Below are 27215 nucleotides of genomic sequence, written 5' to 3'. Positions count from 1 at the left end.
CTCAACTATTTTATCTCCCATACATCCTTTCTGAGGAAACTACTGTAGATATGTTCCTCCAATGTTGTTTTGTTTTTTGTCGAGAGAGAGAGAGAGAGAGAGAGAGAGAGAGAGAGAGAAGAGAAGCATCAGCTCACATTTGATCACTAATTGTTCACCGATTGCTTCACATATGTGTCTTGATGGGGTTGGAGGGGGAGTGGCGTGCTCTAGCGGAGCCAGTGACCCCTTGCTCAAGCCAATGACCTTGGACTTCAAGCCAGCGACCTTTGGGTTCAAGCCAGCAACCGTGGGATCATGTTGATGATCCAGTGCTCAAGCCAGTGACTCCAAGCCTACACTCAGGCTGAATGGGCCCGTGCTCAAGCTAGCAACCTCGGGGTTTTGAACCTGGGACCTCAGCATCCCAGGTCAATGCTTTATCCATCATCAGTCAGGCAATATTCCTCCAATGTTAGGGAGTAAACTAAGACAGAAGAAATAGGCCTGACTTGTGGTGGCACAGTGGATAAAGTGTCAACTGAGGTCACTGGTTTAAAACCCTGGGCTTGCCTGCTCAAGGCACATATGGGAGTTGATGCTTCCTGTTCCTCCCCTTCCCTCATCTCTTTCTTATCTGTCTCTTTTTCTCTTCCCTCTCTAAAATGAATTAAAAAATAATTTCAAAAAAAAAAAAAAAAAAAAAGAAGAAGAAGAAATGGATGCTCCCTTTAACAGAGAGCCACTAACTAACTTAGGTTGGAGAAGGACAGAAGGTTCCAGAATGAAGAGTTTTATGAAATTAAAAAAAAAAAGAACTATTGGAAAGTTGGGGGCTGAATTAGTGATAGGTACTGACAACTAAAGCATGTACAAGAGAGGAATTAATCATAACATACCACATGGCTGAGCTGTGAACAATAATTTACCTGGTCATAATAATGTAACTTCCAGTATTCACTTAATAAAAAAATGGTATAACTATATTAAGAGAATGTGGGAAGTAGAAGAGGTATGTGGAATGGTGGTAAAAGATCTAAATCCTCATTTTCTGGTGTAGGAAGTTAATATATTTAAATTGAAAAAAAAGAGCTTTATAAGCATGCTGTTTAGATACACGGAGGCGACTCTGGAACTAGATGAGTCGACAGTTGTTGCATTTGGGCAACAGAAACTATGGACTTGAGTGGGTGGGGCAGGCAGGGCCTGAAAACATGTATGTGTATATGCTTTGACTAAAACAGGGGCTTTGTGTCCTTGTATTCAGGCTGGCCCCTCTAGTAGGCACAATGAGGAGAGCAGGTTGATTGCTTGCTGTAGAAAACATAGTTACAATACAAAGGAAGGAGCAGGAATATTTTTGCATAAGGCAGTGGCAGAAGCACTTCCCTTTTCTGGCTCCTTGAAAATAAATTTTTACATCATTTCTGTTTTTGTCAGAATCTGTGTATTCAGTGGTCAACTCATCTTTCGTTTCAGTTCCTTTATTAAATGAGTTTGGCCCGGCTCTATCCGAACGCTAGTGGGAAGAAAGGTCTTGGCGGGGAAAGCCTAGTGTGTGGGATTCTGGCTTAGTCACTTACCCGTTGTGTGCCTGGGCACCTTCCTTTAGCCTTCTTCCCTCACTTAGAAATATAGGAAACTCTTCTTGCCTCATAGAATTGTCTGAGGAATAAGTGATTAATTTAGTACACCGAGTTCCTGGCACACAGTCATTGCCCAAAGAAATTAAATTTAAAAATATAAAGGAGCACTGTGGTTATCCCTTGGTCTAGACAGGAGCCCCATAATGTTGGATCTGGGCCCCATGAACACAGGTGGGGCAAAAGCTCTGGGAGAATAGACGAGGGGAGGACAGAACTAATCCACAAAGTTTTCTGATTTTAACAGAAGTCCTTACTGTATTTTGGGTGCAGTATCTTCTGATCTGACTACAGAGCTCAGCAGATTTTTAGAGACCCAGATACTGGAAGGTTTTTTTTTATTATTTATTATTATTATTTTTTTTGTATTTTTCTGAAGCTGGAAACGGGGAGAGATAGTCAGACAGACTCCCGCATGCGCCCGACCGGGATCCACCCGGCACGCCTACCAGGGGGCTATGCTCTGCCCATCCGGGGCGACGCTCTTTCGCGACCAGAGCCACTCTAGCGCCTGAGGCAGAGGCCAATGAGTCATCCCCAGCGCCCGGGCCATCTTTGCTCCAATGTAGTGTCGGCTGCGGGAGGGGAAGAGAGAGACAGAGAGGAAGGAGAGGGGGAGGGGTGGAGAAGCAGATGGGTGCTTCTCCTGTGTGCCCTGGCTGGGAATCGAACCTGGGACTTCCGCACACCAGGCCAACGCTCTACCACTAAGCCAACCGGCCAGGGCAGATACTGGAAGGTTTTACGCACAAGAATTGATAACACCTGTTAGTCAGTTTAGCTTCCGTATCTAAATACAATGAGAACAATTGCTCACCACCCAGATAATGCGGATCCAGGGTTAACACATTATCTTTTACTCCAAGGCTCCTGTGTGCTTTGTGGTGGGGTGATCGCTCATTTAAACCAGAGACCTGCCCCTGTGACAGACTAACCCATTCTCTGAATCAAAACACCCATTTAGTCTGGCCTACTTGTAGGATTCTTACATCCAGGGATGCTGGGTGTATGTTCTTGGCTCATTTTATGAATTTTGTTGGTTCTTGCAGGTCTCTATAAATTCTAGTTCTGGTCAGTGGTCAGTGCCTCACACATTGTACACCTGAAGGAAACAACTGCTGGAGGCTCAAGGGAGTTACATGAAGCCAAGGCAGCCTCTCACTTATCAGCTCTCTCCTCCTTAGTATTATCTTCTGATGCTTCTGGGTCTGACCGAGGCTGTAAGATGCAGGGATAGTGAGTCAGGAGTGAGGGCAGCAGAGGTAAAGCTGAGGACAGGCCCTGAGCATAAGAGAGAGGTACGTAAAACTTGGCTGCTTAGGCCTTGGGAAAATAGGAGTGAAACCAAATCTCGATGTCAAGCCAGCAACCCTGTGGGCCAGGAGGGAGGTCAGGGATCAGAAGACAAACAGGTCACAGTGGGGTTGTGCCTTAAATAGATGCTGTATTAAAACTGCAACAAAGCCCATGAGCCTATAGGTGGCTCAGGGACAAGTGGGGTGCACGGGGACCCTGTGATCAGCTGAAAGTATAATGCTGATACAATGATAGGGGGAGTTAGTATCTGCCACTCAATAGAAAAATTTTATGGTAGAAGAATCTACCGTCTCTATAGCTCTGTTATTTTTATTTCTCATGTTTCTGCAATAACACTTACAATCCAGGACTATCTCTTCCAGTTGTCTCATCTATCAAAAGCCCCGGCACACGCCTGACCTGTGGTGGCGCAGTGGGATAAAGCGTCGACCTGGAACACTGAGGTTGCCGGTTCGAAACCCTGGGCTTGCCTGGTCAAGGCACATATGGGAGTTGATGCTTCCTGCTCCTCCCCCTTCTCTCTCTCTCCCCTCTCTCTAAAAATCAATTAAAAAATCAATTAAAAAAAAAAAAAAAAAAAAAAAGCCCCGGCACAACTTTTGAAAGGTTAAAAGAAAGAAAAAAAACGGCTTTGAGCATCCACAATGGACGGGCAAAGCCATACCACAAAGCCCTGCACTGGCTCATGGGCGAGTCCTCCGCTCTCACGCACAGCCTGGTTAGACTTCAATGAGCTGGAGCCAGCTGGGACCCCAATGCTGGTCCACACCAAGCTCTTCAGAGATTTATTGAACAGATTCAGGGAATGCTGACAACAATAAAAAGTAGGAAGTACAGATGAGCCCATCAGCCACTAGAAAGTCACCAGACATCTGATTTCTCTGGGTCTGCTCAGTTTCCTGTCTGCCTCACCTCAGAACTTTGTCCTGTTATCTTTGGAAGCCAACTTCCTCCCCTTGTGCAGGTCCCACAGCCCATCACCTTATCTTGTGCATGGTAATCTCGTAGAGCCCACTTCCCCTCCTTTAAGCTCTAGTGTTCTACCACCAGCTCACGTAGTCTTTTTTTTTATTTATTCATTTTAGAGAGGAGAGAGAGAGAGAGAGAGAGAGAGAGAGAGAGACAGGGGGGAGGAGCTGGAAGCATCAACTCCCATATGTGCCTTGACCAGGCAAGCCCAGGGTTTCGAACCGGCAACCTCAGCATTTCCAGGTCGATGCTTTATCCACTGCGCCACCACAGGTCAGGCACGTAGTCTTTTTTCATAGCTGTAATTTTGAAAGTGTCTTTTTGGTCCAGCATTCTTATTTATGGGTGAGTTGCTTTTATTTACTTATGTATTTACTTATTTAGTGACAGAGAGAGAGACAGAGAGAGGGACAGATAGGGACAGACAGGCAGGAAGGGAGAGAGATGAGAAGCATCAATTCTTCCTTGCGGCTCTTTAGTCTCCTTAGTTGTTCATTGATTGCTGCTCATATGCCTTGACCAAGGGACTACAGCAGAGTGAGTGACCCCTTGCTCAAGCCAGCCACCTTGGGCTTCAGGCAGCGACCTTGGACTCAGGCCAGTGAACATGGGGTCGTGTCTATTATCTCACACTGAAGGCAGCGACTCTGCGGTCAAGCTGGTGAGCCCTTGCTCAAGCTGGGTGAGCCCATACTCAAGCCAGGGACCTCAGGGTTTCAAACCTGTGTGTTTCATGTCCCAGACCGACATTCTCTCCACTGCGCCACCACCTGGTCAGGCTGAGTGAGTTGCTTTTAAATCAGAATTCCACCCTTTGAGCATAGTTGGAGGCCAAAAGTACGAGTGGTTGAGGTAACAGCAGGTTGCGTAGGTAAAAATGATTTGCCTGTTTGAACAACATTGGAAGTCTGCAAGCCATCTTTTGGATTTAAAAACCATTAATGGAGCCCCGTGTGCCCTCATTAGTCTGTAAGTTGCTGTGGCTAAAGTGCAGGCTACATGTGATGGAGCGGTAAGGGGCCTGGTCCCCTAGGGAGTGGCGTGAAACATGGGTCCCCAGGCTCTGTGCCTGGGTCACAGGGCCACAGAAAGCCATTACATCTGTTTAGACAGATTACTTGGTGAATTATTCATATCTCACTGAAGGTTTGGCCTGGACTGAAAGGAGGGGAAGTAAGAGGCTGGCTAGAGAGGGCTGGAGAGGAGGAGCTTTCTTCCTGTTAAGGAGGCAGGTGGGCCAGCAGACTAGTCCTCATGTCCTGAGAGCACCTTGCTACTGTTTTCTGGGGAAGGCTCCTGACTGGCAGGCTCCCAGGTGGCCACCAGCTCAGCTGTGTTTGCAGGTAGAGATCTTTTCATGACCTGACTCACTCTCCCATAGCGACTCTTGGTGTTTTGTTGACATTAATTATAGACAGCAGCAAAATGCGCACATGCTGCAAGCAACCTTTTATTTTTCCATCGCACCTGATGCCTTTGTTGTTTGATCTGCCCTGAATCTTTGTAAGACCTTGACATTTTCATCCCCTCAAATGACTCCAATTTCTGTTTTTTCTGACATCACTCAGTTCCTACCAGCACCTGGAGGATGCCTTTTTTATCTTTGCGTCTCCGGGTCTCTCTCTGGGACACCACCCTATGTATTACCACTGCTTCTCTGTTCCTCAGCAGGTTTCAGACTTCTTTCCTCCTTACTGATTCTTACTCATGCACTGCCCCCCCCCAAACCTGATTAGGGGAGCTCATTTTATCATCATAGATTTTATCTTAGACTTTGGCTGATCTGAGTGTGAGCACGAAATAGGAAAACCCAGACTCCTTGAAGGCCACACTCATTTTCACTGAAAATGTTACATATGAGAAATTTAGAAACTCTTTAATCCAGCAATTCGACTTCTAAGGCAGTGTCTTAAGGAAAAAACCATGGAATTCCCCTAGAGACTAAGTTTTACAAAGCACTATTCATAATTAGAAAAAAAAAATGTTGGGAGATGACTTAAATGTTCAAACTTTAAGGGTGGGGTAAATTTATGTACAACTATAAATTGTCCGGTTTTGATATGTCCTTGTAAAAAGTCTGGATAATAAAACCAGGGAGGGTGTGTTATCTGTTTGTTTTGTTTGTTTGTTTTTTTGAGTAGGTAGAGAAAGAATGGGTAATTTTTCTCCTTCTTTTGACTTACCATATTTCCCCATGTATAAGATGCACCTTAGTTTTGGGGCCCAAAATTTGAAAAAAAAGTATTACATAAAGTTATTGAACTCAAGTTTTATTCATCATACAATTTATACAACTTCTCATCACTGTCAAAACTCATGCAATAGTTTGTCCTCACCTGTGTCTGATGACGAATCACTGTCTTCATATATTGCCTCGTCCTCAGTTCCATCTATGGCATTTGAAATGCCACAACCACCGTATAAAATGTACCCAGTTTTTAGACCTCAAACTCTTTGAAAAAGGGTACATCTTATACATGGGGAAATATGGCAATTATATTTCCTAAAATTTCTATAAAAGTATAAATTTCTTTGGCACTGTTGGGCAAACAAGTGTTTTACAAGCGTGTTAGGATTGCTTGCCTTCTACTTTGCCTGATTGGTGTATGAGCACAGGGCAGTGCCATGTGTGTACAGTCTATGTAAGGCTGCGGGTGCTCGCCCTCAGAGTGACAGAATGTAGATTGCAGATCACCTGCCGCCATTGGGAGGGGCCATTTGTTGCTACTGTTTGCTAGAGAAGCCCCCCCCCCGCCCCGCTCCAGCCTGTTGGCTTGGTAACCCTGAGAGAGGGAGAGAGAGAAACAATTTTCCCTGCCTGCTTTCTCGTCCGCAGTTGCAAGACTCTAATAAACACAATCGACCACCATTTTCGGGCTCCACAGTTTCTTTCCTGTCTGCCCAAATCCAGTGTGAACCTGCAGGGCCATGGCCACCAGCTTTATATCTGGCATAGTCAACAGGATTTGGATCAGATTGGTATGGAGCCACCAACACCCTTGAAGGGTGGGGTAGAGGAGTGGTTGTTGCTCTCCAGTGTATGATTCCCTATGGCTCTCCTTTTGGGGACCATGGGCTGAGTGTTTTGTACAGCCCTGTGAGAGGCTGCCCAAGGTCAAGAGCTCCAGGATGAGCTGGAGACCAAGTGGCAGCCATAGCATGAGCTGGAATAGTCACTGGAGAAAGAGCTGCAGTTTGTCAGGGTATAGGCTGAAAACCAGCAACAGCTTGAACTGGAGCAAGTGCTGGAGAAGGAGGCCAACTGCTCTTGAAAGCTGCAGTGTGAGATGCAGGCTGAGCACCAATGTCGCCTGGAACTGGAGCAATCTCTGGAGAACGAGTTATAGGTTCATGAGCTCCAGTTTTCCCTGGAAGTGGAATGCTGGCACCAACAGTTGGTGGAGACACAACTACGGGTGCAAGAGTTTGAGTCTCAGCTTCAGGTCAAGAGCCGGCAGCCACTGGAGCTGAAACGGTCACCAAAGGACCAACATCCATGCCGGTGTAGTGGGTCTGAGCCAGTGGGAGCAGGCATTTCCAACTCCTCCTCTTCTGAGGAAGAAGTTCAGGCTGAAGCTGCTGTCTGCAAACTCAGAGCCTGGCAGGTGGTTGCCCAGAAGGTAAAAGCCCAGCAGCAAAGAGTCCCTGAAGGACAGGCACATCCCCCTTCGCAGACAGTGGAGCACTCTGTGGTCTGGTCCTACCACCCAGGCAGAGTTGATGGGGTTGGGGATACAATTCAGGCAGAAACCCACCGAGCCCCTGGTAGTCTGGTTGCTGCGGTTGTGGGACATATGGGGTAGGTGGCATCATGTTCTCTGGAACAGAGATGAAGAAACTGGCTTTACCACACATTCCTCCTTGAGGCAGTGTCTTCAGAACTTCCCTGACAACCCAAGAAACTATACCCTATTAGAATAGGTGATGGCTGCCATTCGTATAGTCTGGCAGAATGCTGGTAGCCATAGCATAGTGAGCTAGTAAAGGTCCTTTGAGAACTAGGTATGAAGAATGCTGCTTTCAACCTGAGGTCACATGGGCCAGATGAGGAAGTGTTTTTGGCAGAGATGAGAGATGAGAGATCTCATTCTCTGTAATGCCCCATCAGCCCTTTTGGGTCACTAGTGGCTATCTTGGGCCCCCATGTGGGGCAGCCCATCAACACAGTTACACAGATGGTAGAAGATTTGGGGGAGCTGGAGGCAGCTTGGGATCATAAAGCAGTGAGGGCTGCTGCCTGTGATGCCCCCCCTTACTAACAAGAGAAATGGCCCTAGAAAGGTGACCTAAACACAGATTTGCATAGGTTTGATTGCAGCCCTGGCAGATAGAGAGAAATTGGATGGCAGGGCTTTTAGCGTCCTGTTAGAGCTTTGGCGGCAGCTTGAGCCAGAGCAGAGGTTCCAACCGCTGAAAAAGAGGCGGACGCAGGCAGGCAGCCCAGCAACTGCCAAAAAAATGGCGGATGTTTGGGTTGCATGGTTGCAAGATTACTTGTTGGAGACAGCTCTGGGAGAGGAGGGTCCTCCCCAAGGCCCATTCTCCAGTTTGAATAGGGGGAAGGCCAAGAGACCCACCTAACAGGGATATGTGGGGAGACCTGAGGCCCCATGTGAAGTTGACAATCCATTGATCACCTTCTATCAATAATATTGGCATTAGAAGATAATAGGTCCTTTTTTTTTTTTTTTTCCCAGCAGCAGCAGCAGCAAAAGATAAGAGAACAATCAAGGCGGCACAGGCCTTGAATGTGTTTGACCCCACCATGCCCTGTAAGCTTGCTGAGGGTATTTAATGGGGCTTGTGGCAATGAACAAAGCATTTATGGAAAGGTGCTGAGGTCTGTTAATAAAGAGCTGAATGGCTAGTTGCCTGTAACGGACCTTTACCTTGGTGATTTGCACAGGCATCTGGGCTGTCTATCATGGACTGATCATTGAGTGGTGTAATGGACTCTGGGACTGCAACCAGAGGGGGCATCGTCTCCCTTGTTGAATAGACATGCTGCTTTTGGACAGTATAGGAGACCCTGATGGGGGGGGTGCAGCTTTGTTGGAGGCTCTCCTGCTCCGGGAAGCTGCTTTCATCCAGTTGCAGAGATGCACCAAGGACACTTTATGATTTCCATGGACACAGCCCTGGACTATACAGACCCTCCCACCTACCGTGGGGTAGGAGGCTAGAGACGGGCCTCCAGTTAGTGCCTTGGGCAGAATGCTTAGGGAGACATTGTGAAGGGCACCTTTGTAATTCTTGTAATTGTGTAACTTGTGCTGTTGCTGTAGTCTGTTTATGTAATGTACCTCACTCCTTGCATAGGGACCGTTGTGGAATATACCTGACATGTAGATTGTGAAGCAAGCAACCCTAAAGGGATGAAAACAAGTGTGTTTACAAGTGTGTTAGGCTTGCTGGCTTGTACTTTGCCTGATTGGTGCATGGGCGCAGGGCAGCACTGTATGTCTAGTCTATGTAAGGCTGCAGGTGCTTGCCCTAAGAGGGGCAGGATGTAGATTGCAAATGCCTGCTGCTATTGGGAAGTACCACTTTTTGCTATTGTTTACTGGAGAAGGGCTTTTTCCCTTGGCCTGCTTGTTCATCAGCCCTGAGAGAGAGAAGAGCAGTTTTCCCTGCCTGCTTACTCATCCACCATTACGAGATTCTAATAAATGGAATGGCCCACCATTTTCCGGTTCCACAGTTCCTTTGCTGTCTGTGCAAATGCAGTGTGAACCTGTATGGCCATGGTCACAGGCCTTACAGGCACTAAGAGCAACTACTTTAAAAACAAAAGATATCCACCTGGCCAGGCAGTGGTGTAGTGGATAGAGCGTTGGAATGGGACACAGAGTATTCAGGTTTGAAACCCTGAAGTCGCCGACTTGAGTGCGGGCTCACCAGGCTCACCAACTTGAGCGTGGGATCATAGACATGACCCTGTGGTCGCTGGCTTGAGCCCAAGGTCACTGTCTTGAGCCCAAGGTCACTGGCTTGAGCAAAGTGTCACTTGCTCTGCTGTAGCCCCCAGTCAAGGCACATGTGAAAAAGCAATGATAACTAAGGTGCGGCAATGAAGAATTGATGCTTCTCATCTCTCTCTCTTCCTGTCTGTCTGTCCATGTCTGTTCCTCTCTCTGACTGTCTCTCTCTCTCTGTCACAGAAAACAAAACAAAACAAAAAACTCAAAAGAAACAAATACTATCCACCCAGACAGCTATAAAAACATATGGGTTGAAAATTTAGAATCAGTTAAAAATGCTCCCAAAGTAAATTAGAAATTGAATTCACATTTGTAACACTATAAACAGAACACTATAAGTAAAAGGGAGACCAGCAAGTTTGGTGTATTTGTTGATTGAAATCAGTTGTCCACAAGCCTTATCTAAACACAGGACTTAGGGTTTACTCTTATTTTCTTACCAATGATAGCACGTAAGTAGCACCAGGATTTAGTGACTGTAGTAGTTCGCTTCGCTTAATTTACAGTTTTCTGTGGACTTGCTCAGCTCCAGAAGGGGTAAGTCTGGGTGAATAGATGGCCAGTTGGAATCCTGAGAAGGAGGTTGGCTCCTTCAGGTGAGGCTGTCCTGGAAGGGTTTCTGATGTGATAGGAGTGACCAGAGGAGTGGGAGGGGCAAGGGTGCTCACCCTTCTCTGTGGATTAATTTACTGCCTCTGCTGTTCCGTGGGCAACTTTGCTTTATGTTTTCCTTCTCTGCAGCAAGGCAGAGTTAACCAGCAGAGCTCTGCAGCCAGCAGCCCGGAGAGAAGCAGTTATGGTGCCTGGCTGAATTGAACTGGCTTCCTTGAACCTGCCCAGCCCTGGTGCCAGTTCTGTGTCTGAGCGCGGAGGTAAGACCCTTTGAGTCCCAGCCTGAGGACAGAGAGGACTGAAGCCTCCTGCTGGGTGGGCTGGGGGTGGGGAACGTGTGAACGCCTCCTCCTCTAAGGCTCCAGAAAGAAGGAGTTGTTCCCGGTTCAATCAACCTCGGCTTCCACCTCAGTTCCTTGGGAGGCAAGGTCATCTGGCAGCCAAAGAAGCTTTGATTTTTCAGAGCGGGTCTTCTAGAATCTTAACAGGGAGTTGTATTTTCCCCATTGCTGGTGAAATTTGAACTCCAAAGGCAGCAAATTTATTCTCTAGGTAAGACTCCACCTGATTCAAGTGAATGCTTAACTTAGTTGCACCTGTTCTGTTCTGTAAGGGAAGCAGAGCTCACAGGAAACTGTTTTGCTGTATCTATCTCTCTCTCTCTCTCTCTCTCTCTCTCTATCTATCTCTATCTCTATCTCTATCTCTATCTCTATCTCTATCTCTATCTCTATCTCTATCTCTATCATCATCTCTATTTCTCCAACCCAAGGGATACTGAGTAACAGAAATTGGGTGGGGAGATTATTGCAAAACATTTCAGTAAGCTCACTAAAAAATGACTTTAATTACCTAGATATGTTCTGATTGTAAAGGTAACATGCTTATAGGACATTTGAAAAATTTCTAATGTGGAAGAAAATAAAGCATGTCTAAAATCCTACTATCGTGAACAATCCTCCAGGTAGTTTTTGTTAAGCTTACTTACTCTCTACGCCTCCACAGCATAACTCCTGCATGGAGGTAGAGAGGTGAGACTGAAGGAACACTCAGGAACCAGGAGAACTTGTTTCTAGTCTGGAGGCCCTTGAGAGCAGATTTTTAAATATTCAGGAATTTTGCAAACTAGTTGTTAAAGATTGTTGGCTGCTTGAACTTGGCCATGGTAGGAAAACTTATATGGCAGACATTAGCCAGTGCTACAAACCAGGGCTGTTTTGTTGTGGAGATTCAGGTGTCTGGCACATCCCTGTTCCAGTGCTCGCTCTGCCACCAACAGGCTGGGTGGCACGGGCCAGTCATGTCACCGGTGCATCTCTCTGCTTCCTCTCCTGTGAACAGCATGTACCTAATAAGCATTCACTAAATGAATGCGAGTTAGAGTTCTGTTCTTAGTATATCTTAAGAAGGTTGTGAGCATCCGGTAAGACAGTGAAAAGGAAACATTTTGCATGCTGTAAGGCCCTCCTGCCCATGGAGGGAGGAGGTTTTATTGATTGGTAAATGTTTGGTTTATTGATGGAGAGAAGTCCCTGGCATTTCCGTCTTTGGCTCTCTATACTTGGGGGAATCTGTGAATTACTGACACCCTTTCATAAGGGCAGATGAAAACTCTCCATTTACTGACCAACATCTGGGGCAAATTTCCATGCTGGAAAAATCAAGAAGTCGGTCAGAGAAGTGTGAACAGGAAGCCCCAGCGCTCCCAGTTGTGAGAGCCAGGACTGAAATCAGCTTTTGACTCATAAGCTCTAATAGAGGTGGGGGGAGGCTCACGGAGAGAGAAGGAGAAGGGGCACTTCCTGCCAAATGTGAAATTTCAACAAAGCCTCTTTCTTCAAGGCCCTGCTGTCAGCAGATTAGAGCTAATTAAATTAACATAATGTAGCCCCGGCTTCTGCCCTCTCCCTCTACTTTCCGAACTTCTTGGTTCCTTCTCCTCACCTCTCTCTGTCCCAGATCCTGATGGAGGGGCTGAGAGAGGGTGAGGCATCAGTTAAGCACCAGTGGACTCTAGAATTGTAGTTCAGAAAATTACAAAGGTGGAAAAGACTGTAGAGGCCATTTGGTCACACACCCTCCTTTTTAGAAGCCAGGGCGTACAGCTGGTGACTTTTGGGTCTGAGGTGAAGGTATGCACTCCTGGGGAGGCAGGGAACCTGGCTGGAGGGACGGAGGGACGGGACACTGCTCCAGAGGCCACCTGCTCGCCAGCCCTTGTGGACAGCTGCAAGGGGCATCGTGGACGGTCTCTGGGTGCCAGCCCTGCTTCCACCCTTCTCAGCCCCTCTTCTGCATCTGATTCTGCAGCCCCAGTGCATGTCATTCTGAGGTGCCCCTCCGCAGTGCTAGAAGTTAAGCCCCTTCTGCATCAGGAGCCTGGTTTTCAGTGAAATCAGCTGTGAGATCTTATTCTGAGGACCTTTAGGTATATGTTGGGGAAGAGAAGGGAAGGACCTTTGAGCTCATGATGGCTCCAGGCACTATGCTTTGTGCTTTGCTTGCATGATCTCATTTAATTCTGCAGTGACCTAACAAGGTAGGTATTTCTATCATCATGCGCCGAAGTTTACAGTAGAGGTAAAGAGACTTGCCCAAGATTTCACAGCTCATAAGCAACAGAGGTGTAGACTGAACCTGTCTGTGACCTCTGCAGCTTCTCAAAGTTAGTGCTGTTTACAGCAAGTACTTGCCCAACATGGGTGGGAGTTCCCAAATCAAGTTTCCTCCAGCAACATTCTATCCCTGAGGCTACCTGAACAGCTGCAGCTTGAAGTGCTTGGGGCTTTGCAAAGGGCCACACCACTCCTTTCTCTCCCAATGACTCTTCCCTGTACAGTAAGATAGCATCAGAGCTGGGAGCTTCCAGAGCCCTTCAGTGTCGTTTGCTTATTTGGGAATTGTCCCAGCAGTGAGATGGCATGCTGGGTCCCTTGGCCAGTTAGGAGCTGGCTCCTTCTCAGCCTCTGGGCTCTCAGTGTGCTCTCCCGGGGACACAATGAGGTGGGTCTGTTTGGTTTTCCTCTGTGTTTGGGTAAGAGATTATTCCTTTATTTTATTTATTTATTTATTTTGGCCTTTCAACTATTTTATATTTCTCTACCCAAACGCCACCAATAGGTATTGTTGGGCAGATAGAATATATTATGCTCACTTTGTTAAAGATGGCGCTGCCCTCATGGAAGCCTGTCGCCCAGGTGATATTAATGTGTGTTGGGGGCAGGCTGTGGGCAGGCAGGATCCCTATAGCCTGGGGCTTGGTTTTAGGACTAAGCCTTTCCCACCCTTTTTGATGTGGGGTGGTACAATCCAATTATGCCTCAGATAAGTGACTTTGTATTAGAGACTTCCCTATTTTGTATATTGGATTAAAGGTTTTGATTTCTACACTATAAAATGAGGGCAGAACAGGAGCTTGCTCTCTCGGTTCCTGAGATTAATATTAGAGGAGAGAGCAGAGGAGAGCAGAGAAAGGCCACGTGGAGGAGGCCAGGAAAAGCAGCCAAGATGGTGGAGTGCTGAGTGAGAGGCCAGTTTGTGCAGAGTTTGTATCTGGGAGAAGGAAGGAGATGGGGAACAGAGGTGAATAAGTCTGGTGAGCTAGAAACCTTTGATTCTAGGAAACTCGGAGAAGTCAGTGGCTTTGTGAGCACTGAATATGACTGGGTTTTGGAGCCCAGTGTGTGTTTTTACTTGCCCGCTGGGTGCAAGCTAGGATTAAAGATGATGGCCCATCAGTTTTTGGCTCTGTTGTTTCTTTATCGACTGTTCGAATCCATTGCAAACCTGCATGGGCCAGGCTGCTGTGATAGTGGCCGTGGATACTGGCTTTACAGGTATCACTCTCACTTTATAAATGAAAAGGCCCATAAGGGTTGGTGCTATCTCTTGCACACTTTCTTTCTAAGGGAAGTTGGCAGAGGAGCTCAGGCATTCATATCCTTAACTCCTCGAACATGTTAGGCAGGTTTTTGACACACAGATAGGGAGGTAGAGGTGCCAAAGAACCTCCCCTTGCCCTACGCCACTGCAAGGCTCTTCCAAAGACTTGGACCCCTCGTTTGTTGCTTTGTTCCTTAGTGAGCAGTTCAGCACATAAAACTATGTTCAGAAGTCTGGAAATCCTGGGACACACAGAGCAACTGGAGACATCAGATAGGGAGGTAGAGGTGCCAAAGAACCTACACTCAGACCAGAAGAGAAAAATCACTTAGCAGTTAATGGGCTTCCCTCTGTGTGGCTTCAGGCTACTAGGACACAGGTCCCACCAACACCCTTAATCTCCTCAGCTCTTCTGCTGAAGAATTTGGCCTTCACAGTGACGGGCTGCTTTGGGAGCTTTGCCTTCCCGAGGACTTCCTAGTGGCCCTACCGTACCACATCAATGGTAGGAGCAGCTCCAGTCTCGTTTTTGGCGGCATTTACCCATGTCTGTTAACTGACCAAGGTTCACAGGTTATCAAGGTTGACAGATGGGCAGAAGCTCTGGTTCCTCTTTAAGTGGTAATGCCTCATGCCAAACTTCCCAAAGTAACCTGGGTGAATATTTGTCAAAATTGATTCTGTGATGATGCAAGCCACCAGTTGTACCTTGGCTTCCCGGGTGCTTCCTGTGTTTGCTGATGCAGCCATGGCTATAGCTCATGTGGCCCCAAAGTTTCTGGGTCTTCCTCAGTTTGGATGGTGTGTCGGCAGCTGAAATGCAAGAGCAAGAGATTATTTCTTTAGCAAGATTGTTGGGCAGATAAAATGTATTATGCTCACTTTGTTAAAGATTACGTTGCCCACGAGGAGGCCATCACCCAGGTGATATTAATGTGTGTTGAGAATCCTTGTAGCCTGGGGCGTGGTTTTGGGATTAAGCCTTTCCCACCCTTTTTGATGTGGGGTGGTACAATCCAATCATGCCTCAGAGAAGTGACTTTGTATTAGAGACTTCCCTATTTTGTATATTGGATTAGAGGTTGTGAAGCTACACTATAAAATAGGGGCAGAACGGGGGCTTGCCCGCTCTTGGTTCCTGAGATTATCATTAGAAGAGAGAGCAGAGGAGAGCAGAGAAAGGCCACGTGGAGGAGGCCAGAAGAAGCAGCCAAGATGGTGGAGTGCTGAGTGAGATGCCAGTTTGTGTAGAGTTTGTATTTGGGATAAGGAAGGAGATGGGGAACAGAGGTGAATAAGTCTGGTGAGCTAGAAACCTTTGATTCTAGGAAACTCGGATAAGTCAGTGGCTTTGTGAGCACTGAATGTGAGTGGGTTTTGGAGCCCAGTGTGTATTTTTACTTGCCCGCCGGGTGCAAGCTAGAATTAAAGACTATGGCCCACCAGTTTTTGGCTCCGCTGTTTCTTTACCGACTGTCCGAATCCAATGCGAACCTGCATGTGAATGGCCACGATGGTGGCCCTGGCCTTGCCTCCTGGCTTTACAAAGATGTTGGGCAGATAAAATATATTATGCTCACTTTGTTAAAGACGGCGCTGCCCACGAGCCGTCGCCCAGGTGATATTAATGTGTGTCTCTGTGGGCAGATAGAATCCTTGTAGCCTGGTGCTTGGTTTTGGGATTAAGCCTTTCCCACCCGTTTTGATGTGGGGTGGTACAATCCAATCATGCCTCAGAGAAGTGACTTTGTATTAGAGACTTCCCTATTTTGTATATTGGATTAAAGGTTGTGAAGCTACACTATAAAATAGGGGCAGAATAGGAGCTTGCTCTTGGTTCCTGGGATGATTAGCATGAGAGAGCAGAGGGAGCAGAGCAGAGCTGAGAGGCCACGTGGAGTAGGCCAGGAGAAGCAGCCAAGAAGGCAGAGTGCTGAGTGAGAGGCCAGTTTGTGCAGTTTGGAGCTGGAGAAGGAAGGAGATGGGGAACAGAGGTGAATAAGTCTGGTGGGCTAGAAACCTTTGATTCTAGGAAACTCGGATAAGTCAGTAGCTTTGTGAGCACTGAATGTGACTGGGTTTTGGAGCCCAGTGTGTGTTTTTACTTGCCCGCCGGGTGCAAGCTAGAATTAAAGATGACGGCCCATCAGTTCTTGGCTCCATTGTTTCTTTACCGACTGTCCGAATCCAATACGAACCTGCATAGGCCAGAAGGCTGCTGTGATGGTGGCCCTGGCCGTGGCTCCTGGCTTTACACAAGAGGAATTGAATTCAATTCCATAGGTATTTATTAAAAGCGTACTGTGTGACCACTCAAATGTCCTATCCTGTTTGTGCAAGAGATTTTGGCTGAGCCTTGGTGTAACAAGAGGTGTAACAAGAGGAGGAGCCCCCTACATCAAGACTGCATATGACACATATTACTCTGTAACTACTCAGTTCCAGTCTTTCCTGCAAGAGTTCTGAAGGGGGAAATGATGTCTCCAGTTGCTCTGTGTGTCCCAGGATTCCCAGACTTCTGAACATAGTTTTATGTGCTGAACTGCTCACTAAGGAACAAAGCAACAAAGCTCTTCCGAGTCTGGAAGAGCCTTGCAGTGGGGTAGGGCCAAGGGGTGGAGACAGCGTGGTCGAGAGAGTGACTTGGGTAGGCACTGAGAAGTCAGGTAGCGATCTTTTCCTGTGGAACTGGGATTGATGGGGAGCTGAGCGTTCTGTTTTGTACAGAATCAAGAATCTGGTTCCCAGTCAACTTCAGGAGGAAGAAAATCTCCATTCAGCAAGGCACTCAGAAAGTGAATCAGGGTTGAAAGGGTTCTTTCGAAACTTGTGGTTGGCCTCCACATCTTACGTCTGAGGAAATGGAGGCCCAGAAAGGGCCTATGACACAAATGGAACTGGAGTCTGCTCTTCTGAATGTCAGGTCACCAAATCCCCTGGTTGCATAGGGAAGAATGTTTTAGGGAGCTGATACAACCTACTTCCTCTTGAGCTTGTCTGGCCCAGTAGCTGTGATGGACTGGGTTTGGTTGCTATAGGAATTTGTGGCAAACCAGAAGGGAGAGGGTATCCTCTCAATGGTGCCAGAGATCCTCGGCTTCTCAGTGATGCTGTCCCTTCACCCTCCTTCTTTCGGGTCCTTACTAGAGGACTTGCTTATGCAAGGGGGCTATCACCTATTGCTTCATGCTGGGAATTTACCATTGTGGCAAGACAGCTGTATGGCCAGGGGCCGCCACCATGGCCATGCAGATGTAGGTTCCCATTGGATTTGGGCAGATGGTAAGAGAACTGTAGAGCCAGAAAATGGTGGGCCATTCCATTTATTAAAGTCTCGTAATGGCAGATGAGCAAACAGGTAGGGAAGACTGCTTCCCTTATTCTTAGGGCTCCCGAGCCCCTCAGCACTTTGGGCTCACCAGATTCATTCTCCAGACTTCCCCAGACTCACAGGCCCCTACCAGCTTCAGCACCCTCGGCCAAACAGGCTGGGCGAAACCTCAGGGCTCCCAAGTCCCTCAGCTCTCTTTTTTCCTCTCTCTCTCTCTCTCTCTCTCTCTCTCTCTCTCTCTCTCTCTCTCTCTCTTTCTCTCAACTCTCCAGCAAAACAGGCTGGGGGGAAATACCCCTTTTCTAGCTAACAGTAGCAAACAGCAGCCCCTCCCAAGCAGGAAGGCAATCTACAACCTGCCACCCTGAGGCTAAGCACCAGCAGCCTTCCATAGACTGTACACGCTTGGCGCTGCCCTATGCCAATGCAAAATACAAGCCAGCAAATCTAAACACACTTGTTTACCCAATAACAGTACAATACAGAGAAGAGTGCCCCAGCCTTGGAAACATTTGACCTGGGTTTGAGCCTGGCTTGACCATAGCTAGCTGCATGATTACTTGGCCTTTCTGACTTAGTTACCTGATTTGTACAATGGGCTGAATAACTACTACCTAGAACGAAGATTAATAATATATAATGTTTTTCCTACAAAAATGATAACTATTAAATAGTATACATTATTTTATTTTCATGTATCTCTACTGAAGTATAATTGACAGACAGAAACCTGTACGTGTGTAAGTCGCACAACTTGAAGAGTTTTGACATTTTTATATACTCATGAAACTCTCCCCCAGTCAAATGAATGAACATAACCATTACCCTCCCCCCCAAAGTTTTCTCCATCACTTTATTCTTCCCTTCTGCCCCTTTCTAGGTCCTGTCTATCACCAGTCTGCTTTCTATCACTATCAGGTACTTTGCATTTTCTAGAACTCTCTGTAAATAGTATAATACAGCATGTGCTCTTCTTACACTCAATATAATAAATGTTTTTGTGTGCATGAGAGAGACAGACAGACAGGAAGGGAGAGATATGAGAAGTTATATCACTTTACTTGTTCATTAATTGCTTCTCATACATGCCTTGATGGGGGAATAGGGAGGGGGATGTAAGCCTAGCCAGTGACCCCTTGCTGAAGCTGTCTGTGACCTCATGATCAAGCTGGTGAGCCTGTGCTCAAGCTGGTGATGTTGGGGTTTGGAACCTGGGTCCTCAGCATCCCAGGTCAATGCTCTATCCATTGCATTACCACCAGTCAGGCTACACTCAATATAATTCTATTGATATTTGTCTATGTTGTGGTATCAGTGGTTCATTCTTTTATTGCTGAATAGTATCCCATTCTATGGAAATATTACATTTGTTTATCCATTTACCTGCTGATGGACATTTGGGTTGTTCCCAGTTTTCTGGCTATTAAAATAAAGCCACTGTAAGCACTTGTGAAAAATTTTGTGGGGACATATGTGTCCTTTGTTACTGGGTAAATAACAGGAGTAGAATGGCTGGGCCATATGGCAGGGTATGTTTGAATTTTAAGAAGCTGCCAAATGGTTTTCTATTTTATACTCCCGCCAACAGTGCATGGGTGTTCTAGGTGCTCTGCTTCCTTGCAACACTTAGTAGGGTTGCTCTCTTTAATTTTAGCTATTGTAATAGGTGTGTGGTGCTATCGTGTGGTTTTATTTGCATTCCCCTACAGACTAAGATGTTCCTCATCTTTTCATGTGCATATTTTCCATCTGCCAGTTTCCCTTGGTGAAATATCTGTTCAGATATTTTGCCTATTAAAAAACAATTGGGTTATTTGTTTTCTTATGATTGAGTTATGAATTATTTATATATTCTACAAGCTAGTGATTTATGTGGCTTGCATGTGGTAGATTAGGGTTAGAGTTACAGTACAGTTGAGTACGTGCTAGGTACAGGAAGTACAAAGGAAGGTCTGTAATCCTAATTGAAGTCAGGGAAGCTGCTTGGAGGAGAGGGTATGGAATTGGGTCTTAGCTAGGTGGGGGAAGGGCAATCTAGGTAGAAGTTTGCATGTGCAAAGGCAAAGAGATATAAAATATCAGGTGCATGCAAAATCAGACATAATTTGATTGGAACACTGGGATTTTGGAATAGAAGAACATGGGCTAGAATTCTAGCTGCCCCATTTACTGGCTGTGCACATCCTTTAAAAAACTTTTTATTTTGAAACAAGTGAATTCCTTTTAGATTCAGAGAAAGTTGCAGAGATAGTACTGAGGTGTCTAGTGCATCCTTTATTTAGTTTCATCTTCCCTAATTATACTACAGTGTCAAAACCAGGAATTTGCAAATGGTAACACGGGTGTATACAGTGTGTCCGTAAAGTCATGGTGCACTTTTGACCAGTCACAGGAAAGCAACAAAAGACGATAGAAATGTGAAATCTGCACCAAATAAAAGGAAAACTCTCCCAGTTTCATACCTATTCAGTGCAGTTCAATGTGGGCTCACGCACAGATTTTTTAGGGCTCCTTAGGTAGCTATCCCATATAGCCTCTACAGACTCGTCACAGACTGATGGCCTACCAGAACGGGGTTTCTCCACCAAACTGCCTGTTTCCTTTTTTTTTTTTTTTTTTTTTTTTTGTATTTTTCTGAAGCTGGAAACAGGGAGAGACAGTCAGACAGACTCCCGCATGCGCCCGACCGGGATCCACCCGGCACGCCTACCAGGGGCCATGCTCTGTCCACCAGGGGGCGATGCTCTGCCCCTCCGGGGCGTCGCTCTGCCGTGACCAGAGCCACTCTAGCGCCTGGGGCAGAGGCCAAGGAGCCATCCCCAGCGCCCGGGCCATCTTTGCTCCAATGGAGCCTTGGCTACGGGAGGGGAAGAGAGAGACAGAGAGGAAGGAGGGGTGGGTGGATAAGCAAATGGGCGCTTCTCCTATGTGCCCTGGCCGGGAATCGAACCCGGGTCTCCCGCACACTAGGCCGACGCTCTACCGCTGAGCCAACCGGCCAGGGCACTGCCGGTTTCCTTCAACTGCTTATCCCACCGAGTAATGTTATTCCTATGTGGTGGCACTTCGTTATAAATGCGCCGATATCCATGTTGCACTTTGGTCACAGATTCGAATTTAGCAAGCCACAGAACACACTGAACTTTCCTCTGTACCGTCCACATCTCGACTGGCATGGCCGTGGGCTGCTCCGCTGTATACAGTGTTACATCATCATCTGCGCATGCGCACATGCTGCCACATCATCCTACAGAAACTGAGAGGGTTTTCCTTTTATTTGGTGTAGATTTCACATTTCTATCATCTTTTGTTGCTTTCCTGTGACCAGTCAAAAGTGCACCATGACTTTACGGACACACTGTAGTTCTGTCATTTTCTCGAATGTATAGGTGAGTGGAGCTACCTACAGTTCTGCAGTCAATATACAGAACTGTTCCATCACCACAAAAAATCTCCCTCAGGTCACCCCTTCATTGTCATACTGGCCTGGCCCCTTTCCCTATTTTTCATCTGTATAATTTTGTCATTTTGAAAATGTTCTGGGCCTGGTCGGTTGGCTCAGTGGTAAAGCATCAGTCCACCATGTGGAAGTCCCAGATTCCATTCCTGGTCAGGGCACATAAGAGAAGCACCCATTTGCTCCCCCCCCCCCTCGCTTCTCTCTCTCTTTCTCTCTTTCTCTCTTTGTCTCTCTCTCTCCTCCTCCTAAAGCCATGGCTGGGTTGGAGCAAGTTGGCCCTGGGCGCTGAGGATGGCTCCATGGCCTCTGCCTCAGCTGGAAGAAGAGCTCGGTTGCTGAGCAACAGAGTAATACCCTAGATGGGCAGAGCATTGTCCTATAGGAGCTTGCCAGGTAGATCCCAGTCCAGTGCGCATGGCAGTCTGTCTCTCCCTCGTCTTCTGTCACTTAATTAAAAAAAAAAAAGAGCCTGACCAGGTGTTGGTGCAGTGGATAGAGCGTTGGACTGGTATGCAGAGTACCTAGGTTTGAAATCTCAAGGTAACCAGCTTGAGCGTGGGCTCATCTGGCTTGAGTAGGGGCTCACCAGCTTTAGAGTGAGGTTGCTGACTTGAGCGGGGGATCATAGACATGACCCCATGGTCACTGGCTTGAGCCCAAGGTCTCTGGCTTGAAGCCCAAGGTTGTTGGCTTGAGCCCAAGGTTGCTGGCTTGAGCAAAGGGTCACTGGCTCTGCTGTAAACCCCCCCCCCCCAGTCAAAGCACATATGAGAAAACAGTCAATGGACAAGTAAGAAGACTAAAGAACCGCAACAAAGAATTGATACTTCTCATCTCTTTCCCTTCCTACATATCTGTCCCTGTCTGTCCCTTTCTCTGTCTCTCTCTCTGTCTCTGTTACAAAAAAAAAAGGAAAGAAAAGAGAATGTTCTATAAATAGAATCATACAGTATGCAACCTTCTGAGTCTAGTTTGTTTTCACTGATTGTAATGCACTTCAAGTCCATCCAAGTAATTGGGAATATCAGTAGTTTGCTCTTTTTATTGCTGAGTGGCATTTCATGGTATGGCTGGGCCACCGTTTTATTACTGACCCACAGAAGGACATTTTTGTTGTTTTCAGCTTTACCAATAAAACTGCTATGAACAATTGTATACAAGTCTTTGTATACAAGTTTCTAAAAAAATTTTTTTAAGACTTTTATTTATTCATTTTAGAGAGGAGAGGGAGAGACAGAGAGAGAGAGAGAGAGAGAGAGAAAGAGAGAGAGAGAGAGAGAGAGAGGAGAGACAGAGAGAGAGAAGGGAGAGGAGCTGAAAGCATCAACTCCCATATGTGCCTTGACCAGGCAAGCCCAGGGTTTCGAACCAGCGACCTCAGCATTTCCAGGTCGACGCTTTATCCACTGAGCCACCACAGGTCAGTTTTCCTTTCATTTTTTATCTTCAATTGTTTTACCTTCTCTTTTTGCCTCCCTGCCTTGCCATCATCCCCCCCCCACCACCACTGTAAGAATTAGAAACAGAGTTGCTACTTAAAGTCTGAGCTGTTTCTGAAGACCAAGGTCTGCTTTTGAGAAGTTCATTTCGTTAATTCTACCTATTTATTTTATTTTATTTTATTTTATTTTATTTTATTTTATTTTAGTGTCTTTTACATAGATTATTTTAATTACAATATTTCTTATAAGAACCTTTCAAAGTATATGTCATTTCCCATTTTCCTGATGAGGAGGCTGAGGCTCAGAGATAACAAATGGCTTAAGTTTGCACAGTTACTAACCGGTGCTGCTGGACCTGAAGCCTGTATTCTTCTTCCAGACCCCATGATTCTTCAGTCTCTCATATTGACCAAGTGCACTGATGCCACGTACTGTCTTTTTATTTTTGTTTTTTTTTTTTTTAATTAAGTGAGAAGAGTGGAGGCAGAGAGATAGACTCCTGCATGCTCCCAGACCAGGATCCATTTGGCAAATCCCATAGGGGTGTTGCTGTGCACATCTGAGGCCACTGCTCCATTGCTGGGCAACCGAGCTATTTTTAACTTCTGAGGTGAGGCCATGGATCCATCCTCAGCACCTGGGGCCAACTTGCTCATACCATTGGAGCTATGAGAGGAGAGAGAGAGAGAGAGAGAGAGAGAGAGAGAGAAAGGGAGGGGGGGAGGAGAAGTAGATGGCTGCTTCTCTTGTGTGTTCTGATGGGGAATCAAACGGGACTTCCACACACTGGCCAGATGTTCTACCACTGAGCCAACTGGCCAGGGCTACTAGGCACTGTTTTTTTGTGTTGATATAGTATAAACAAAGAAGACAAAAATCCTGACTTGTCCCTCTTTTTGTGAGGGGAGATGGGCTTGCTCTTCATAAAGTCTCCTGTTGCAGGTGTCTCTGGGCTGCTTATGGTAGCTGCTGTGGGTTTTTTTGGTAATTGTTGAAGTGAAATGCATCCCCAGTTCACTCCTCAGCTACCAAGTCACCTGGACTCTTCTCTCTTCCCTGGCTCTGAACCACTGAAATCACCCATAGGCAATATAGAAGAAGTACAGTGTGTCATGGTGCACTTTTGACCGGTCACAGGAAAGCAACAAAAGACAATTGAAATGTGAAATCTGCACCAAATAAAAGGAAAACCCTCCCAGTTTCTGTAGGATGATGTGGCAGCATGTGCACATGTGCAGATGATGACGTAACACCGTGTATACAGCGGAGCAGCCCACGGCCATGCCAGTCGAGATGTGGATAGTACAGAGGAAAGTTCAGTGTGTTCCGTGGCTCGCTAAATTAGAATCCGTGACCAAAGTGCAATGTGAATATTGGCACGTTTATAACAAAGTGCCACCACATAGGAATAACATTACTCGGTGGGATAAGCAGTTGAAGGAAACCGGCAGTTTGGTGGAGAAACCCTGTTCTGGTAGGCCATCAGTCAGTGACAAGTCTGTAGAGGCTATATGGGATAGCTACCTAAGGAGCCCTAAAAATCTGTGCGTGAGCCCACATCGAACTGCACTGAATAGGTATGAAATTGGGAGAGTTTTCCTTTTATTTAGTGCAGATTTCACATTTCTATCATCTTTTGTTACTTTCCTGTGACCGGTCAAAAGTGCACCATGACTTTACGGACACACTGTACATGATCCAAGGACCATGGCCCTCCCCCTAGCCCCCAAGCAGGTCTGATTCAGTTTCATGATTTAGCCCTGATAAATTCAAGTTATGTTGGCCTCCTCTGCTGTTAGCCCCAGTGAGAATTTGGACCCAATGTTTTCACTTGTCACTTTAGACTGTTTGCCAGAGTTTGCGGAAAAAGACCTGGATTATTAATGCCCTTGCCAGGAACATCTGCACCCTGCCAGGTTGTCATGTGAGCCCTCTGAAAAGCCCCGAGCTGCAAGGCCACACTCTCCCAGGGCCCACTGGCTCAGGTGGGAAATGTGATCCTATCCTGCAGAAACTGCAAGCAGCCCAGGACGGAAGAAGGCGACTTGGAAGGGACTGATCAGGGTCTGACCTAGGAATTCACAATGGCACAGTGAGCGTCCAGAGGGCCTGAGTCTGGGGGGTGCTGCAATTGTCGAAGGTCTTTTTAGTCTGACAGCCCCCTCCCTCATAAGATGAAAATGAAGATATTAATAATCAGTTTAGTAATATTTAGAGATGTAATACTCCTTATAGTGCTGGCCACTTGAAATAAATTATAGGCATACCTTTGAGATATTGGGGGTTTGATGCCCGATCTCTGTAACAAAGTGAGTATCCCAATAAAACAAAGTGCAATAAAATGAGATATGTCTATAGTTTAATCCTCAGAACAAGTCTTTGATTTGGGGCTTGTTACCTCGACTTAATGTATGAGAAGCCTCTGAGACATCCAGTGAATTACTACTCAAGGTCATGCAGTTAGAACAGAATGGAGGCAGGTTTGGACTCAGATCTGTCCCATGCTTCTCTCAGGACTGTGTAAGCCACCAGGCACAGAATACTATTTGCCTGGCTCATCTCAGGTTATCCCTGAAGCTGTCCCAACTCCTCTGGCTCTCATCTTTGTCATTCCCCATCACTCTGTAAACCTGTTCTGGAGCCTGGTATTCCAGTGAGAATGTGGTTAGAGTTCCAAGTCAGCCAGAGGTGGTGAGGAGGATGAATGTGCTCAGGACAGACCAGGGACGAGGAAAGATAGTCCCTGGCACCCTCTCTTCTATCAGTTTAAGTGGCTCTGCTTTAGCTCTCATACTCCATCAAAGGTTCTCTTTAGTGCGTGGAGCTGAACACTGAGTTTAGAGAAAATCATCTAATAATGTCACTGGTTTGCTGGAAAAACCAGTTTCTAGCAGGATAAAACTGGACCAGAAACACTTATGTCGGGAGCAGGTAATTCCGCTGAGACCCGTTTCCCATCACTGTGCTCTCAGGCCCCCACCCTGCACAGCTGCCCACCATTCCCTGAAGAGCGTGAGCCCACTTTCATGACTAAGCCTTTGAACTACTTTTTCTGCCTGGCAAACTCCTGTTCATTCTTTAAAACCCAGGATGAACATTACTTTTTCTGACTTCCTCTAGCGGAATTGGTGCCACCCAGCCCTTAGTTCTTAACGCCTTACATGGTTTCCCACCCAACAATTTGTGGGTCTTTCTCTTCTTCTAAGACTTCAGGAGCAAGGACTGGACACTTTATTTCTACATCACCTGTACTTGGGGCATATTTCTATGAACAAATGATTGGGGACTCATGAATAAAACAATCTACCAAAGTACGGATCATGGGTGGTCCCACTTTAACTGAAATGCAATGCCAAGGGACTTCAGAGGAGGAGAGGTGATAGGTTAGGCTCTAGTGCTATTGCTTGTTTGACAGGTGAGCCAGGCACTGTACTGAGAGCATTATTGCAAATGAGCCAAGAGAGGGAGGGAGAGAGAGAGAGAGAGAGAGAGAGACTGAGACCCAGAGGAGTGAAGTAATAATGCAATGCCTTGAAGTTAGGGAGGGAAGCATGTTCTCCAAACCAGCCTCTCAAACTTTGTTACTGTCCTGCCTCCCAGAAGGGAAGCTCCTTGGGGCAGAGCTGGGTGCAGACCTTCAGAAAGTGGGAATTGTGGATGGTCCCAAAAGGAAGGGGAGAGCAGCGGCATGCAGGGAGGAGTAGAAGCAGAAGCAGGAGGAAGTCCAAGGCAAACTCTTTTTTTTTTGTATTTTTCTGAAGTTGGAAACAGGGAGGCAGTCAGACAGACTCTCGCATGCGCCTGACCGGGATCCACCTGGCATGCCCACCAGGGGGCGATGCTCTGCCCATCTGGGGCGTTGCTTTGCTGCAATCAGAGCCATTCTAGCACCTGAGGCAGAGGCCATAGAGCCATCCTCAGTGCCTGGGCCAACTTTGCTCCAGTGGAGCCTTGGCTGCGGGAGGGGAAGAGAGAGGCAGAGAGGAAGGAGAGGGGGAGGGGTGGAGAAGCAGATGAGAGCTTCTCCTGTGTGCCCTGGCTGGGAGTCGAACCCGGGACTCCTGCACACCAGGCCAACACTCTACCACTGAGCCAATTGGCCAGGGCCCCACTCTATACTGTGGTGCTGTGAGCATCTTGCTGGCTAGAGCTGCTGCCTGATGGTTGCAATATGAGCTGGGTTCAAGCAAGAATTGGGAGCCAGGAGCTGGATATGTAGGTCATTCTGCCCTACTAGGCCTCCTGCCCACTTAATTCCTTCTTCCCCTGATGCTCGGTTCAGCACTCAGGCTTTGGAGATGTTCAGATCTGAGTTTAAAAACTGGTCTCAGGGTTTAATTGCTAATTGTGTAGCACTGAGCAAAAATAATAGGGATGCTATTTTTTTAGGGTCATTAGGATCAATGATGATGACAGTATTGAAGCTATGTGGTTTATGGAATCTTATTTATTCCTTGGAATGCCCTCTAGGTAGATATTGTTATGAACTCATGGGTCTGTAACTAAGGTTCAGATAAGTTAAAGAGTTGCCCCGGTCACACTGTAAGTGCCCAACCCAAGGATGCCACAACTGATCCACTATGTCACCAGTCTCCAGTT

At 46.7% G+C, this 27215-nt stretch overlaps 1 protein-coding gene, 1 non-coding gene and 1 pseudogene across 3 annotated transcripts in view; 1 reads left to right on the top strand and 2 right to left on the bottom strand.

Moving 5' to 3' along the window:
- The window catches only part of ST6GAL1 (ST6 beta-galactoside alpha-2,6-sialyltransferase 1), a 180585-nt gene that overhangs the window by 26386 nt on the left and 126984 nt on the right, over positions 1 to 27215 (top strand). For both annotated transcript variants that reach the window (XM_066241875.1, XM_066241874.1), the window contains exon 2: positions 10631 to 10761. The gene's annotated coding sequence lies outside the window, so the exon portion shown is untranslated. The remainder of the gene's footprint in view (positions 1 to 10630; positions 10762 to 27215) is intronic.
- Positions 14744 to 27215, bottom strand: part of LOC136312262 (large ribosomal subunit protein uL15-like) — a 47448-nt pseudogene continuing 34976 nt past the window's right edge.
- TRNAT-AGU (transfer RNA threonine (anticodon AGU)) lies at positions 20644 to 20719 on the bottom strand. Its single transcript has one exon. It is a non-coding gene; the product is annotated as a tRNA-Thr (tRNA).

This window comes from Saccopteryx bilineata, chromosome 8 (assembly GCF_036850765.1).
Source record: "Saccopteryx bilineata isolate mSacBil1 chromosome 8, mSacBil1_pri_phased_curated, whole genome shotgun sequence".
Taxonomy (NCBI): Eukaryota; Metazoa; Chordata; class Mammalia; order Chiroptera; family Emballonuridae; genus Saccopteryx; species Saccopteryx bilineata.
Note: the sequence above shows the minus strand (reverse complement) of the source record. Positions and strands in the feature narration are given on the sequence as shown.